At 37.6% G+C, this 15,000-nt stretch overlaps 1 protein-coding gene across 1 annotated transcript in view; it reads left to right on the forward strand.

The window, feature by feature from the left end:
* LOC106876862 (monocarboxylate transporter 12-B) overlaps positions 1 to 15,000 on the forward strand; it is a 100,922-nt gene that overhangs the window by 85,436 nt on the left and 486 nt on the right. The gene's annotated exons all lie outside the window — the stretch shown is intronic.

Consider the following 15,000-nt stretch of genomic DNA (forward strand, 5'->3'; position numbering starts at 1 on the left):
ATTGACCCCTGTACGAGATAAGTGTAATATTGTATCGACCCCGCGAGAATAAAAGACAAAGTTGACCTCGGTGGGGTATGAACTTGAACAGCCGAAAGAAACGCCGAAGGTATTTTGCCAACACTCGAAAGATTCTGCCAACCGACCGCAGAAGTTATAACAATCGTATCTCTTATCTTTTACTTGTTGTAGCCATAGGACAGAGGCCATGCTGGGGCACCGCCTTGAAGGCTTTTAGAGAAACGAATCGATTCCGGTACTTTTTTTCTTTCTTTGTTAAGTCTGGTTCTTATTCTATCAGTCTGTTTGACCGAACTACTAACTTAAGGGGACGTGAACATACCAACACCTGGTGTCAAGCGTTGATGGTGGACAAACATAGACACACAAATACGTACGCGCACACGCGCACACACACACACACACACACACACACACAACACACACATACACACACACACACACACACACGTGTGGTATATCCCATGGTCATTCATAACCGAAGGGGGTCTTCTCCTCATATATATATATATATATATATATATATAGTGAAGTATATTGCCACTTAAGTGTGGCTGACCCCTAGGGGTGGATGTTACTGTTGCTTTTAGCCCCAGAATGACATCTCCTCCAGCTGGGGTCAGCCACACTTAAGTGGCAATATACTTCACTTTATCGTGCAGTTACTGTTAATACTTCATTTAGAGACTTAACATTGCTTGTTTTCACTTTTTCGATATCAGTGAAGAATTTCACTGGAAAAGTATACATAAGGTTGCCAAGAATTTATACCTCTCATCAAAGATCGGTGGCTATCGGACGCTGACGAAGGAAAATAACCCTGAAACCCGGGTCCGTTCGTGCTACAGATCAAGATGAGAGGGATAACTTCCCTTGGCAAAACAAACAGGACACAGTAGTGTGTCGATAAGCCAGCTGGAGGAGATGTCCTCCTGGGGCTAAAAGCAACAGTAACATCCACCCCTAGGGGTCAGCCACACTTGAGTGGCAATATACTTCACTTTATCGTGCAGTTACTGTTAATACTTCATTTAGAGAATTAACATTGCTTATATATATATATATATATATATATATACGATGGGCTTATTTAAGTTTTCATCTACCAGATCCAGTCACAAGACACATGCTCAAAGTGTCACACAGTGGGACTGTACCCAGAACCATGTGGTTGGGAAGCAAACATCTTACACCCAGACCTGCGCCTAATAATGATAATAATAATAATAATGATGATGATGATGATGATGATGATGATAATCCTTTCTACTATAAGCACAATGCCTGAAATTTTGTGGGAAGGGAGCTAGTCGGTTACATCGACCCCAGTGCGCAGCTGGTACTTATTTCATCGACTCCGAAAGTATTAAAGGCAAAGTCGACCTCGGTGGAATTTGAACCTAGAACGTGAAAACTGACGAAATTCCGCTAAATATTTTGCCAGCTCAGCGCCTTAATGATAATAATAATAATAATAATAATAATAATAATAATAATAATAATAATAGTAGTAGTAGTAGTAGTAGTAGTAGTAGTAGTAGTAGTAGTTTGCGGATGTAATACAGTTTCAATAAATAACGGGAAACGATTAATACAGGTGAAGACAAGGCAGTCAAGTGCACGAGAGAGCAAACCGCGCGTGAAGTGAAGCGAGTAATGAACGACAAATTAATTCGCTAATTAGTGTGTATGTGTGTGCGCGTGTGTATGCGTGTGTGAGTGTGCACGAGCGTGCGCATGGAGAAGAGAAGAGCGAGAGAGGAAGTGGTATTATTAAAATACTGAGAGAAGTTTTGCGTGGGAGGTAAATAATTATATGGTAGTCTATGTGCCATGAGTGTATATCCAATCCGAATATATTCTTTTCGTGCCGAAGCAGGAAGCCTCTACGTGGTCACTCGGCTGCTTGCTCGAAATAACTGACAATTCCCATCAAATCTATTCCTACCGTCTTCGAAATAGACCATATTAGTTGACGGTCACAATTGGAATGACTTTGGTCATATGTCTGTTGATCAAGGCTGATGAACCTGCGCTCAATCAGATACAATAACCATGACTTGGAATACTTATAAAACCGGATGAAATATTTTACTCATTATAAACCATAATATAATGAATGAAAAACTATTATTACGCCAGAGTCGTTAGCGCTCCGCACAAAATGCTTAGCGGCTCTTTACGGTTTGAGTTCAAATGCCCCGAAAGCCAATCTTGACTTCCATCCTTCCGAGATCGATAAATTAATTACCAGTCAAGCACTGCGGTCCATGTTATCGACTTAACTTCTCCCCGAAAATGTCAGGCCTTGTACCTATATTAGAAAGGATTATTATTATCATTGTTGTTATTATTATTATTATTATTATTATTATTATTATTATTATTATTATTATTATTATTATTATTATTGAGTGAGAGAGCAGTGCATGCCATCAAAGTGACACTTGAGTAAAATATATAAAGCCCAGTATACCCATCATGACTACCCGCCAGATAAGGGTACACTAGGCATATGCATCACAACTATGTGTGCGCGACATAGTGATCTCATATGAAGATAAACAGCGCATGATCTTACAAATGGGGCCCAATTAGAATTTTCTTCAGGTCGAGTAGTCCATCCTGCTCAAAAAGTCCCTGAATAAAGGTTGTTTAAGGATGATGAACAAGACACCCATATTTCCAGAGGTGAATTATTCAAACCCCAAAGAAATTCCTCTCCCACAACTTCTGCTCGTGATCAAAGATGTACATATCGTCAGCCACTATTATTGCCAAAATGCTTAGCAGCATTTCGCCCGTTTTCATGTTCTGGGTTCAAATTCTGCAAGGGCGACTTTGCCTTTCATTCTTTCGGGGTCGATAAATTAAGTACCAGTGAAACACTGGGATCGATGTAATTGACTAGTCCTCTCCCACGAAATTTCAGGCCTTGAGCCTACAATAGTATAGTGAGTCAAGGGAGTGTTATTTTGTTGTCGAGTATTAGCACAGTAGGGCTACGGCAGCTTCAGCCAATTAAAGCTGGCTGCAGATTAATACAGACAGCAGCTTCCGCCCAGCAGTATTTCGCGCCTTTTTTCAATAGTTAGGCATAAATACAGCGTCATCCGTCCAGAAAAAAAGGGGTACTGTTCCGGTGAGTCAGCCAGCAGTTAGCAGAATACTTCGACAAGTGTACAGTTATTTTCAGTGGGACTTCAGAAGGACAGTACCCCTGACGACATACTCCAGCATGAACAGCTGTGTTATTTCACGGACTTAACGCCGTAAACTTCGGAATTACATTAAGCTCGCACAGTGAATCCCATTATTCTCTGTGAAAGGAGCCTGCTTGTTTAAACTTACTACCTTTATCGCGGTATGCTTCTACTCAATTGCGTAATAGTAATTCCAATGGCCTTCCTTGACTCCTACATACAACAATTGTCTACTCTCATTGCAACCCCAATAAATTATGATGCTTCTTCTAATATAGCCTTCTGATGTATTTTCTCAATGCCTCACATTGACTTTCCACATTGTGTTTTTATTTGGTAAGCCGCTAATATTGATAACACTTTACTCAAGTTACATCCTGACATAGTTACATTCGAAAACAGAAACAACTCAGTTACAGTAGAAAGGATTATTATTATTATTATTATTATTATTATTATTATTATTATTATTATTATTATTATTATTATTATTGTCTCTTTATCACAAGTTTTGTTGGAGCTCCTGGAGTGTTGCATGCGTAGCGGGCTTGCTACCTGCAGCCTACGGTACTGTGCTATTCGTTCTTTTCCGCTATCTGGCTGTGCCAAGGAGGTAAACTTCTTTTTGTAACAGTTCTACTGGGCATTCTATTCCATTTTCCTTTATATTCCCCTTAATGCCTTCTGATACTGTTCCCAAGGACCCAATAAGTGGCACTATCGTCACCTTCTTCATTTTGCATAGCCGGTCTATTTCGTACTTAAGAGGGTTGTATCTATCTATCTATCTATCTATCTATCTATCTATCTATCTATCTATCTATCTATCTATCTATCATTTCGCCTTCCTTCTTGACTATTCGTGGGTCAAAGGGGCATGCACCATCAACTATGTAGCATATATGGTGCACCGTCTGTTACGCTCGAGCACCTGATCTGTTTGGATTGGGAAATCCCAGAGGATTTTGCTAGTCTTCGACCCTATGGTTTGTGCTCATACCACGTCTTGCCTCTCTCTAGCCCCCGTTTTTCGCAGTTTCCAATGTAGTACTTTCGGTACCTGGTCGTGTCGCCAAAATTTGTAATGGTTTTGGGCAAGTCTAGAGCATTCATTCGTGGTATGGGCAATGGTTTCACCCATTCTATTGCAGATGCGACATAGTGGAGACACTTGCTCATTCCTCAGGTTCACCCTCCAGTTCGTGACCAGAGCTTGGCCTTGCGCTGCCAGCATAGTGCTCTCGGTCTCTTTTTTTTAGTGTTCCTTTCTTCAGCCAATCCCACCTATTTTTTCCAGCTACTTCTGTTGTGGCTACATAGAATTAATTGTGTAGGTCCTTCATGCGTAATTTTTCTTCATGTCCTTTTTGTACTTCACTCTTTGTTTTACCTTTTTCTCTGCTCTCAATACTCCCTCGTTCCTAACTGTCTCTAGCAAGATTTCCTTACTTTGGGTTAAGTATCTCATTAAGCTCTCGAGTTCCATACGCACACAGTCTTCCACACTTATCAGTCCTCTTCCTCCATTTGCTCTCTTCATGTATAGGCAATCAGTATCTGCACATGGATTATTATTATTATTATTATTATTATTATTATTATTATTATTATTATTATTATTATTATTATTATTATTATCATCATCATTGTTATTATTATTATTAACACGTGGTTAATAATTTTGTTCTCCTAGTGGACGCAGCATAGTTGAGTAGTTAAAGATAAAGAACTGATTCCTATTCAAGGATATTCGGTTTCGATCCCGGTGCCTGGCAGGTTAAACAAGTATCTGTTACCGTATCTAATTGTCCACCCATACTCTGTGAGTGAAAGTGGGTAGTTGGAAACTGTGTGGAAGCTCATGAAATGTAATGTGGAGGTCTAGGTTCGTCACAATGTTGTGTCACGCTAATTTCGTTTTAGAATTACGTTAAATGATAAACGTATCTTAGAAATCTTCAGTCGCTTATATGTTAATTGAATGAATATGTAATTCAGTTGACCATCGAACAACCGACAGAGTCCATTACTAACTTATTAATTATTATCTTCACCAGAGAAATGGTGGCTACTATTTCTCTGTGCATGTATGTGAAGCTTTTTCTTTACGTGTATTGCACAGGTTACACATGCTACCGTATTTAAGCAGGACGTATAAAGTAATGTAGTCTTAGATACACTTAAGTCAGAATTATAAAAACAGAAAGAATCTAAGTGGAATGCTGCTTATCAAAAGCTTGCTGAATCAGCCTTGACCTGGAGCTATACAATAACAGCAACAACAGCAACAACAACAACAACAATAATAATGCAACAATAACATTCACTACGAATGTGTGAAAGGAATCGTGTTACTATATGTGTGTGTGTGTGTGTATGAGTGTATGTGTGTGAATTCATTTTTCTACATGCGTATCTATTTGTGTTATTATTGTACCTATGTATGCGTGAAAGTTTTTCTCTATGAGTATATATGTGTGTGTACCTGTATTTAAACGTAATTTTAGTAAATCTTATTACATTCGCCGATGTTTCAAAGAAACTGTGCATTCATGTTATTTATGCATAGAAATGTCATTCTATTCCATTTCACTTTTCGTTGAATTAAGGTAATTTCCATTCATATATGTATATACATATATACTCTAGCATATCCCTTTTATATCTCAAATAACTCGAAGAAAAATATATACTAAGAATTTTGGGAGTAAAAAATATGTTTTTTTATTTAAAAATTAATTTTTCTAATATGTTTTAAAAGTTATATCTCAGGAGGGTTATTATGCTAGCAATACACACACGCGCTGGGTCTATTTCACTTCTTTTATTCATTTTAGCGAGTTGATTAACCACTTAACCAATTCACTAATTGATTGTTCGGTTAATGAATCAATCAGCTAGGTTAGCCAAAGTCCTTTCTTCGCCTTTCGTGGTCTCATCAAAGGCATTCCACTCTCTGCTAAGTTCGTCTGTGTGTCGCCAAAAATTAGGAATTGATACACACACACACACACACACACACACACACACACACACACACACACACACACACACACACACACACACACACAAACACACACACAGAGAGGACATTCTCAGTCTCGAAGTTGTTGAGAAAGCAAAGTTGATAATGAGGTTATCAATCAATCACTGCAACAAAATGGCGTCAACAAACACGACCTAATTTCATGGTCGTTGGATGTACTTAAATAAGTGTTGGGTTGTTAGTAAGGTAGGGTGTATAAACATGGCGGGGGTATTCAAATATGTTAGTTTATGAGACATGTTGAGTGGCTCCGTTCTGCTCTGTTCGAGGAAATACATAAAACGTACATGCCGTGACAATCCTTCATCTTTTCCTTACGAATGATTTCTCTTGTATGATACGATTTGAGAAGACTTAGGCAATTGTCTCCAACAATTCCGGTAACCGCTTATTGGATTCGTCCTTGGTTCATATGTAATACATACATGTTTATGTTGTTTTTTGCTGTTTAGCAAATTCCGCCGAGGTCCACTTTGTCTTTCATCCTTTCGGGGTCGATAAATTAAGTACCAATTACGTACTGTGGTCGATCTAATCGACTGGCCCCACCTCCCTCAAAATTTCGGGCCTTGTGCCTAGTGTAGAAAAGTTATTGTTGTTTAGTTCCTTGTCCAGCAGACATGTATGATGATCTCGTCTTATATGGGGTGTCTGCAATTACATTATCTAATATATCCTTCAGCTCTTTAAGGGCGGCAAATTATGTTTTCAAAGAGAGACAGGCTGCAAATATGTGTGTGTGTGTGTTCTTTATTCTTTTACTTATGTCAGTCATTTGACTGCGGCCATGTTGAGGCACCGCCTTGAAAGGTTTTTTTTAGTCGATCAAATCAACATCAGGACTTATTCTATGCATCCCTTTTGCCGAACCGTTAAGTTACGGGGACGTAAACACGCGAACACCGGTTGCAAAGCGGTGATGGGGAACAAAGACACACACACACATATATATATATGACGGGATTCTTTTAGTTTCCGTCTACCAAATCCACTCACAAGGCTTTGGTCAGCCCGAAGCCATAGTAGTAGGCACTTCCCCAATTTGCCACGCTGTGGGATGGAACTCGGAACCTTGTGGTTGCATCAAAGATCGCTGACTTCTGCATCAAAGATCGCTGATTTATGTATGAAGGTATTTCTCTACGAATAGCTTGTATTCTATTTACATCTTGGCATTGTTAAGTAGGTCACATGAAGTAATGTACTCCTAGATACACTTACTTCTGAATAATACATAAGAAAAGATAGCAACGTCATTAATGGAAAACCCTTGATCGAAAGTCTGTTCAGTCAGTTCCGACTTAGAGCTGTACATGAACAACAATGACAATCACAAATATCTGCCAGAAATGGTGCTGTTGTATTTCTGTGTGTGTGTGTGTTGTGGGGGGGGGGGAGTTAGTTTTCTGTACGGATGTCATCATTATTTGAATGCCATTTGCACAATGGAACGCGGGTCTGGCTGTGTGGTTAAGAAGTTCGTGAAGCTGGGAGATAGGGCAAATTCTTTCTGGGAAACACAGGTATTCGGCTTACGAAAATCGATGGGATTCGGTTTACGAGTGTCGAACCACCAGAGAAGTAATCCCCCCACTTGAGACGACAAGACGGCTCTTGGTCTCGCGACGGGATAATGTTTCGCTTCAACATCTGTTACATTGTGCCAATATGTAGGGCGTGTCTCAAAAAAAAAAAGAAAGAAAAAAAAGAAAAGAAAATGAAAAGTAGAATAGTTAAAAGAACGGTTGAAATTCCGTCTCCTTCAGCGGTTTTATCTACCTAAGTGACGTTTTTTTTTCTCCAGTCTGCCACAGATGTTGAAACTGGTACTTATAATGTCTTCAATCATTTTATTCAGAAATTGTCGTAGTGGTTAATTTTGTTATGAAATATATTGTAATGTCTTTCAGATCGTTTTACATTGGACTTGGAACACTCTACTTACACAACATCAAATGACTTAACGCTGAGGTTTGACAACAAATACTTTTATTAAGTAAACCCAACACGACCAAATATTCTGGATGTGTGTCCAACGAATGTGTTTATGTATGTGTGTGCTTGTCTGTGTAATGGTATTGGTAGTGTGTCAGTATGTTCGTCCTATCATGTATCTCTTACATTTGATAAATATTTCAAGGTCAAATGTCACCTTCTTTATGGGACATCATGTAATAAATATGTAAGCGTGTATATACATACATAAGTTTGCAAGTGTGTATGTGTGTGTTGTATATATATATATATATACACACAAACACACACGTACGTACGTACATATACACACATATGCATACACATTGAATACAATCACTCAAGCATTCATAAATCTCCTTATAATTATTTTTCATTTGATTCCTAAATATTTTTTTTTCTTCCGCAGTCACAACAATGTTTTTCTATTTCAACCCTCATTTTGTATCGGCCTGTGCTTATGTACACATGTGTGTAGCGTGTATATTTGTGTGTATGGTGTATGTATTCATGTATGTGTGTATGTACATGCGCATTTGCGTGTGTGTGTATGTGTTTATATATATATATATATATATATATATATATATATATATATATATATATATATATATGGGAGAATATACAAATAATAACAACAGACGAGGACAGGTGGTGTAAATAACAAAAGTATATATTAGTATGACGCTCGGGAATATATATATATATATATATATATATATATATGTATGTGTGTGTGTGTGTGTGTGTGTGTGTGTGTGTGTGTGTGTTGTACTGTGTAAGTAAGGTTTTGTTAGTTAATTTAAAAATGTATTTGTTTTTATACGCTTATGCTTATGCTAGAAATATAGTTTACTTGAGTGAACTAAATCATAAAAGTACACCTTCACACATACACACATGTATACATGCTACAAAGCACATCAAAATGTGTTTTCATGATTCAATTTACGACAGTGTTCAATAGAAATATGAGCTTTGCACACGTATTGAGTTGTTTATTAAGTTTTACTCTCCTCGATGTCTATTCGTTCATTGCATTCTCTCAGGGCGCGCGTGAGGTATATGTGACATGCGTGGCTTGTGTTGTATGTATGAATGTATTGATGCAGATAGAACCGTGATTGAGTCAAGCGTTATTTTAGTGAAATGTTTATCAACCATTCACTACTCTCTCTCTCTCTCTCTCTCTCTCTCTCTCTCTCTCTCTTCTCTCTCTCTCTCTCTCTCTCCCCTCTCTCTCTCTCTCTCTCTCTCTCTCTCTCTCTCTCTCTCTCTCTCTCTCTCTCTCTCTCTCTCTCTTTCTCTGCTGTGAGTTAGGAAAGAGGTGAGCGAAAGATAAGTTGTTAAACAACAATGAAACCTTTGTTACTCCAACAAATGAAGCAGCACGATTTGTGAATGATTTTCTGTTGAGCTAAAAATATACGGAAGCTCAGATACAGTTGATAATGAAACTCTTTACCTAATCGAGTTCAGCAACAAACTTACACCATCAGGGTTTCCACCACACATTCCAGACTGAAGAAAAAATGATGCATAATGCTTCTGAGAAAATTAGATGCTACTAATGGACATTGCAATGGCACATGCTACATCATTGTAAGTTTACATGATCATGTTATTGAGGCTGAGACTGCTTCTGGTCCTTGTTCAGGATCAACTCTGCTAATCCCATGAATACTACATGTACCTCGAGAAATGGAATTTCCATTCACATTTACACGCAAACAATTTCCTGCCAAACCAGCTTTTGCCTTGACGTGCAACAAGGCACAGGGACAGACTTTTGAACAAATTGGAATATATGTTCCGACACAATTCTTCTCACGTGGTCAACTGTGTGTTGCATTATTTAGAGTTCGCGAGAAGGCTAATGTAAAAATATTGGCTGAGAGAAATGGAAACAGTATGGTTATTGACAATTGTGTCTACAAGGAGATACTACTTTAAAGCAAAATGTGCTTTTTAGCAAGTTTCAGTATATAGAATTAACACATAAATTATATGTAAAGTAACATATATTTGTGTGGAATTAAATTGTTTTGTATTATTTCATCACATGCCGAATGAATGATATCATTATATTAGATCATTTTAAATTTGGGTATATTTGAAAAAGTAAGGAAACGCAATTCCCATTTGTTCTCACAGCACCAGACTTTTGTGTGTGTTTGGGGGGGGGGGTATCCATCCGTCCGTCCGTCCGTCCGTCCGTCCATCCATCCATCTATCTAAGTTCTACCAATTATTAATGTAAGTTCTACCAATTATTAATGATAAATATATATAACAGATTGACTCTTTCAAAAAGAGAGATTATGACAGTGATAAAACAATGAAAGCAATATTTCCTTAGCAAGTGAGCACTACTTTACAAAGAAATAATTAGACGTAAAATATCATGAAAATTATTAAAATTAGGAATCAAATGTGGAAATATCGAGTGACTAGCAGAAAACCACCCGGAGAGCGGTCTTTCTGCTAATGTATATAATTCATATATATATATATATTTGTATATATAAAAGAAATATGTCTATAGATACATTTCTATAGACGAATCAGTTTGATATTAAATGTGAAGATGGTGGGATTTTGTCGTAGGATGTGTGTTATTTGAGGTTTATAGTGGAGTGGAGTGCTTGTGAGATGTTTGTGGTGGTGGTGGTGGAAGGAAGTTGACTTTGGTGCTGTGTCGTCGGTGGAGGGCAAGATGTTGTCTGTGGTGTGTCTACGGTAGTAGAGGAAGGTGTTGATTACGGTGTGTCGGTGAGGATGGTGTTGACTGCGTTGGTGTGTCGCTGAAAGAAGCGGGGTTAAGTGCTATGTATGTAGTAGGGGTTGGGGCCATGTTGATTATAAGGCCTGTGGAGTGTTAGCGGTGAGAGGATGGGTGTTGTGGATGTTGGTGTTTGTGGTGTGTATAGACTACGATGTGTTGAATACGATTTAATAATGCACGTGGTTATGCGTATAATCTTGAGTTAAGTATGCGTGAGAGTGGTGTGACAGTGTCTGTGTGGCGGAGTGCAACCTGAAGAATGGGTGAACGGAAGAATTGGGTCAGTAGAGAACTTTGTCTCGGATTTCATTTTCTGCTGACCCAATATCGAATCTGTGTGTCTTTTTAGTCCAGCCACTCATGAAGGGCTTTGATGGAGCTGGTGGCGGTGGTAGTGATGTGATTGGGGGCACTGGATGCACCGGTGGTGGCGGCTGTTGTAGTGATGATAATGGTTGTGATGGTGGTGGTGGTGGTAGTGGCTGTGGTGGGAGAAGTGGTGGCGGTGGTGGTGGTTGTAATTGTGTGTACCAGTTGAAGTATTGTAGTAGGTGTACGAATAGTGGGGTTATAAAAGTTGTTTTGGTTGCTGTTTAGCCCCCCCCCTCTCCTGGTCAATGCTTAAGAATTAAGGATATCCTTAAAGTACAAGCCATTCTATTCGTGATTTTAGATCCTTAAATCTACTAAATCCAGGATTGAAGAATTGTGGAAGATCTTCGTTTTCGTTGTCGTAGAATATGTTACAAATTGGAAATACGTCCAAAACAATGGAACCGAAACTTTCATACTTCCCACCAACAATTGTGGGACCTTTTGCTGTTAGGAGATTAAAATATTTTATCATTTCGATAATCTGTATAGTATCCACCGACCCTCAATTAAATATACAACAGAAGAAAATCCCTCGGTTTAAAGTTTTTCTCCACGAGAAATTTGTTCAGATTTTGTTTTCACTCAAAACGGTTTTCTCGCGAAATATATGAACGATGTGCAAATATTTTTTCGTCATGACGCTCAGTTTTATGCCTGCATAAAATAAGGTTTTCCTGTAAAGCAGTGGTGTTTTTATTTATAACTTAAGAATTAATCTATATTACAGTACAATACTCATAATGTCTCCCTCATTGCAGTTTAATTATATAATAATACATTAGTATTAATTAAGTTAATTAATAAACTCAATCAAATCTTGCTGCCTCGCTAATTATATTCTAGCAAATATTTTGGTGACCTCGTTTACACGTATGTTCTTATTGCTAATTAGTAGAATTTTTAAAAAAATTAAATAATTAATAAAATTTTTAATTGATTTCATAATTTCTCGTTTTGAGAATTTTAATTATTATTATTATTTAGTTCATTTTGAATCTGGGTCAGTTTCTCCTAGGGCTATTCTTTTTTTCTAGAGATTTTTTTCCCAAAATAGTTGTATTTGAGGGGATTTTGCCCTTCGTAGACTTGCCCGGAGTGATTGTGGCATCTTGTCCTATACTCGATATATATATCTCACACTCGATATATGCATGTTTCGTAGTTACTCATGTAAAAGTGTCATATCTGCATACGGTGCACACCTAATTTAATGTTAAATCTTGATATAAAAAAATTTTCCTTCGTGGCGTAAGTCGCACCCCAGTTTTCTTACTAAAAATCAATTATAAATAGTGCGACTTATACATAAGCAAATTGTATTTATTTCTTTTTAGTTACACACACACTCACCCGCGGGCGTACATTGGATTATGTGTAAAAACGAAAGAAAGCAGAATTCAATAAATGATTTAAAATTTGTATTAATAGCTTAGCTGTTGAGGACTTGTTCCATTGTCACTGAGTTTCACGCTCGTAAATTAGGTACGACCGGTCAGGCAGTTTCGAGTATAATGACACCAAAATGCACACGAATATGTGTGTATTCGCGCGCGCGCGTGCGTGTAGATGATAAGAGTGAAATATGGCAACATAAGAAAAAGGTTAATCGACCCCACCCCAGATCAACAACACGTGATGACCATCTAGCATCCCTGTAACCCTCTTAAATACCGGATCCCCTCAGCAATCTTACAATCTAAATATCGACATCCGCCTCGGGACGTTGTATTTCAAAATCAATCCCTTTAATGGACCCTTCTGTATCTTTTTTCTTTGTCCTCTATTTATATTATTTAAAATTAAATCTGGCGTTTTTTGTTTTCAATTACTTCGTGTTGATTTAAAAGTGAAAAGCAAGCTGCGCCCTTTCCTAGTGGGGATTTTTAAAAAGAAAAGTGGGATAATAGTTCGTTACAAATAAGCGGATGTTCTGCACACACATAGAGTATGTAATATATATAGCATATGTATACGCATATGTCGTATGTGTAAACATTACATATCTCATATATGCATATAATTTTTTAAATATGCAATATATATATATATATATATATATATATATATATATACACACTTGTTTTCCAACCGCATGATTTCGGGTTGTCCCACTGCGTGGAACCTCGATCCGACGAAATCCTAGTTCGTGAATTTGGTAAACTGAAAGTCAGTCGTGAGTGTGTGTGCACGTACGTGTATGTGCACGTACGTGTATGTGTATGTGTGTGTGTGTGTGTGCGTGTGTGTACATACAACAGTAAATCATAAACGTGGTAAAAAATATGATTGTTCACGAAAACTTCGTTTAATACATGTGACCAGATGCCGTGATACCATCAGGGGTCATAAAGTTACTTTAATAGCAGGTAATGAGAAATACAGAATACTTGGACCAATTGCTTCGAGGCAGATCCTCTATTGAACAGGAAATTAAAGAATTTGAACAGTTATGGTATAGATTTGGTTTGGCGGAAATAAACCAGTTAATAACTGGAAACAGAGAGAATGTCATCAAGACATTAACAGCAGCAAAATCGTATTCAAGAAAAGGCATATAATAGTTTAAAGGTGTTTTCATTGACTTGAAGTAGATTTTCATTAAGGGAAAATAGTTTTGTCATTTTTTTTAACAAGGAAATTTATATAGCTAGTTTATGCGCACATACTAGTTTTGTACATACATACATACATACATACATACATAGCACATAAATACATATGCATGCATCTAGACATAAAAACGCATCCATAAAACAAACATACAAATCTGCGCATACACTAACACCAAATACTGCACACACACACATATGCACAAATACCTAGATGATGTTGATAAAAGTTCCAATGAAGGAGCCTTGAACCTATGTTAGAGTCCGGCTCTTTCTCTATGGACAAGAAATACAGAAATGAAACTGTTTGATAACATACATACATAAAGCATAAAGTCAGGTGGTATAAATGGTGAAGATAGATTTATTTATCCATATGAATTACATATGATTATTTTGTTTGTATTATCACAGTTGTGTCGTGTTTGCTCTCGTTACTGCCTGCAGCATTCGTTTGCTATTCCCAGCAGCTTCTCGCTGCTGGCGCCACCAAAATATTATCGTTAAATGCGTGAAACGGTAAATATCTTTTGGACGATAATTGACGAGCAGTCAGCAACGTCCCGTTTTGTGTGTGTATTTTCCATTTGTTCCTTTATTGTGTTTCCGTTTAAATTTTGGAACTTATATATATATAATCCCAGCAATAACAGACATAGAAGCAGCTGTACTACCAACAGCGGCGAACGTAGAAAACGACGAGGAGGGGAAAGAGGATGAAGAAGAGAACGGAACGTCGGCGATGGTTGACTGTATAACAGAGATAGAGAACTTAGCTGATACAGAACATATTATCATTAATGGTGCAAAACAGTAATACAATCTGGTTGATAACTAGTGAAGAATTAGGGACCTTCTGTATCTGTCTTCCGTCCGTTTGTGGACTCAATATACGTTATACGTTTTTTACTTTTCGTTTGTGTATTTACTATACATTTTTCATTTATATATATATTGGTCTTTATGCTGTTTAAAGTTTCTCACTGT

The sequence above is a fragment of the Octopus bimaculoides genome, chromosome 21, assembly GCF_046866305.1.
Source record: "Octopus bimaculoides isolate indiv1 chromosome 21, ASM4686630v1, whole genome shotgun sequence".
In the NCBI taxonomy this organism is placed as follows: Eukaryota; Metazoa; Mollusca; class Cephalopoda; order Octopoda; family Octopodidae; genus Octopus; species Octopus bimaculoides.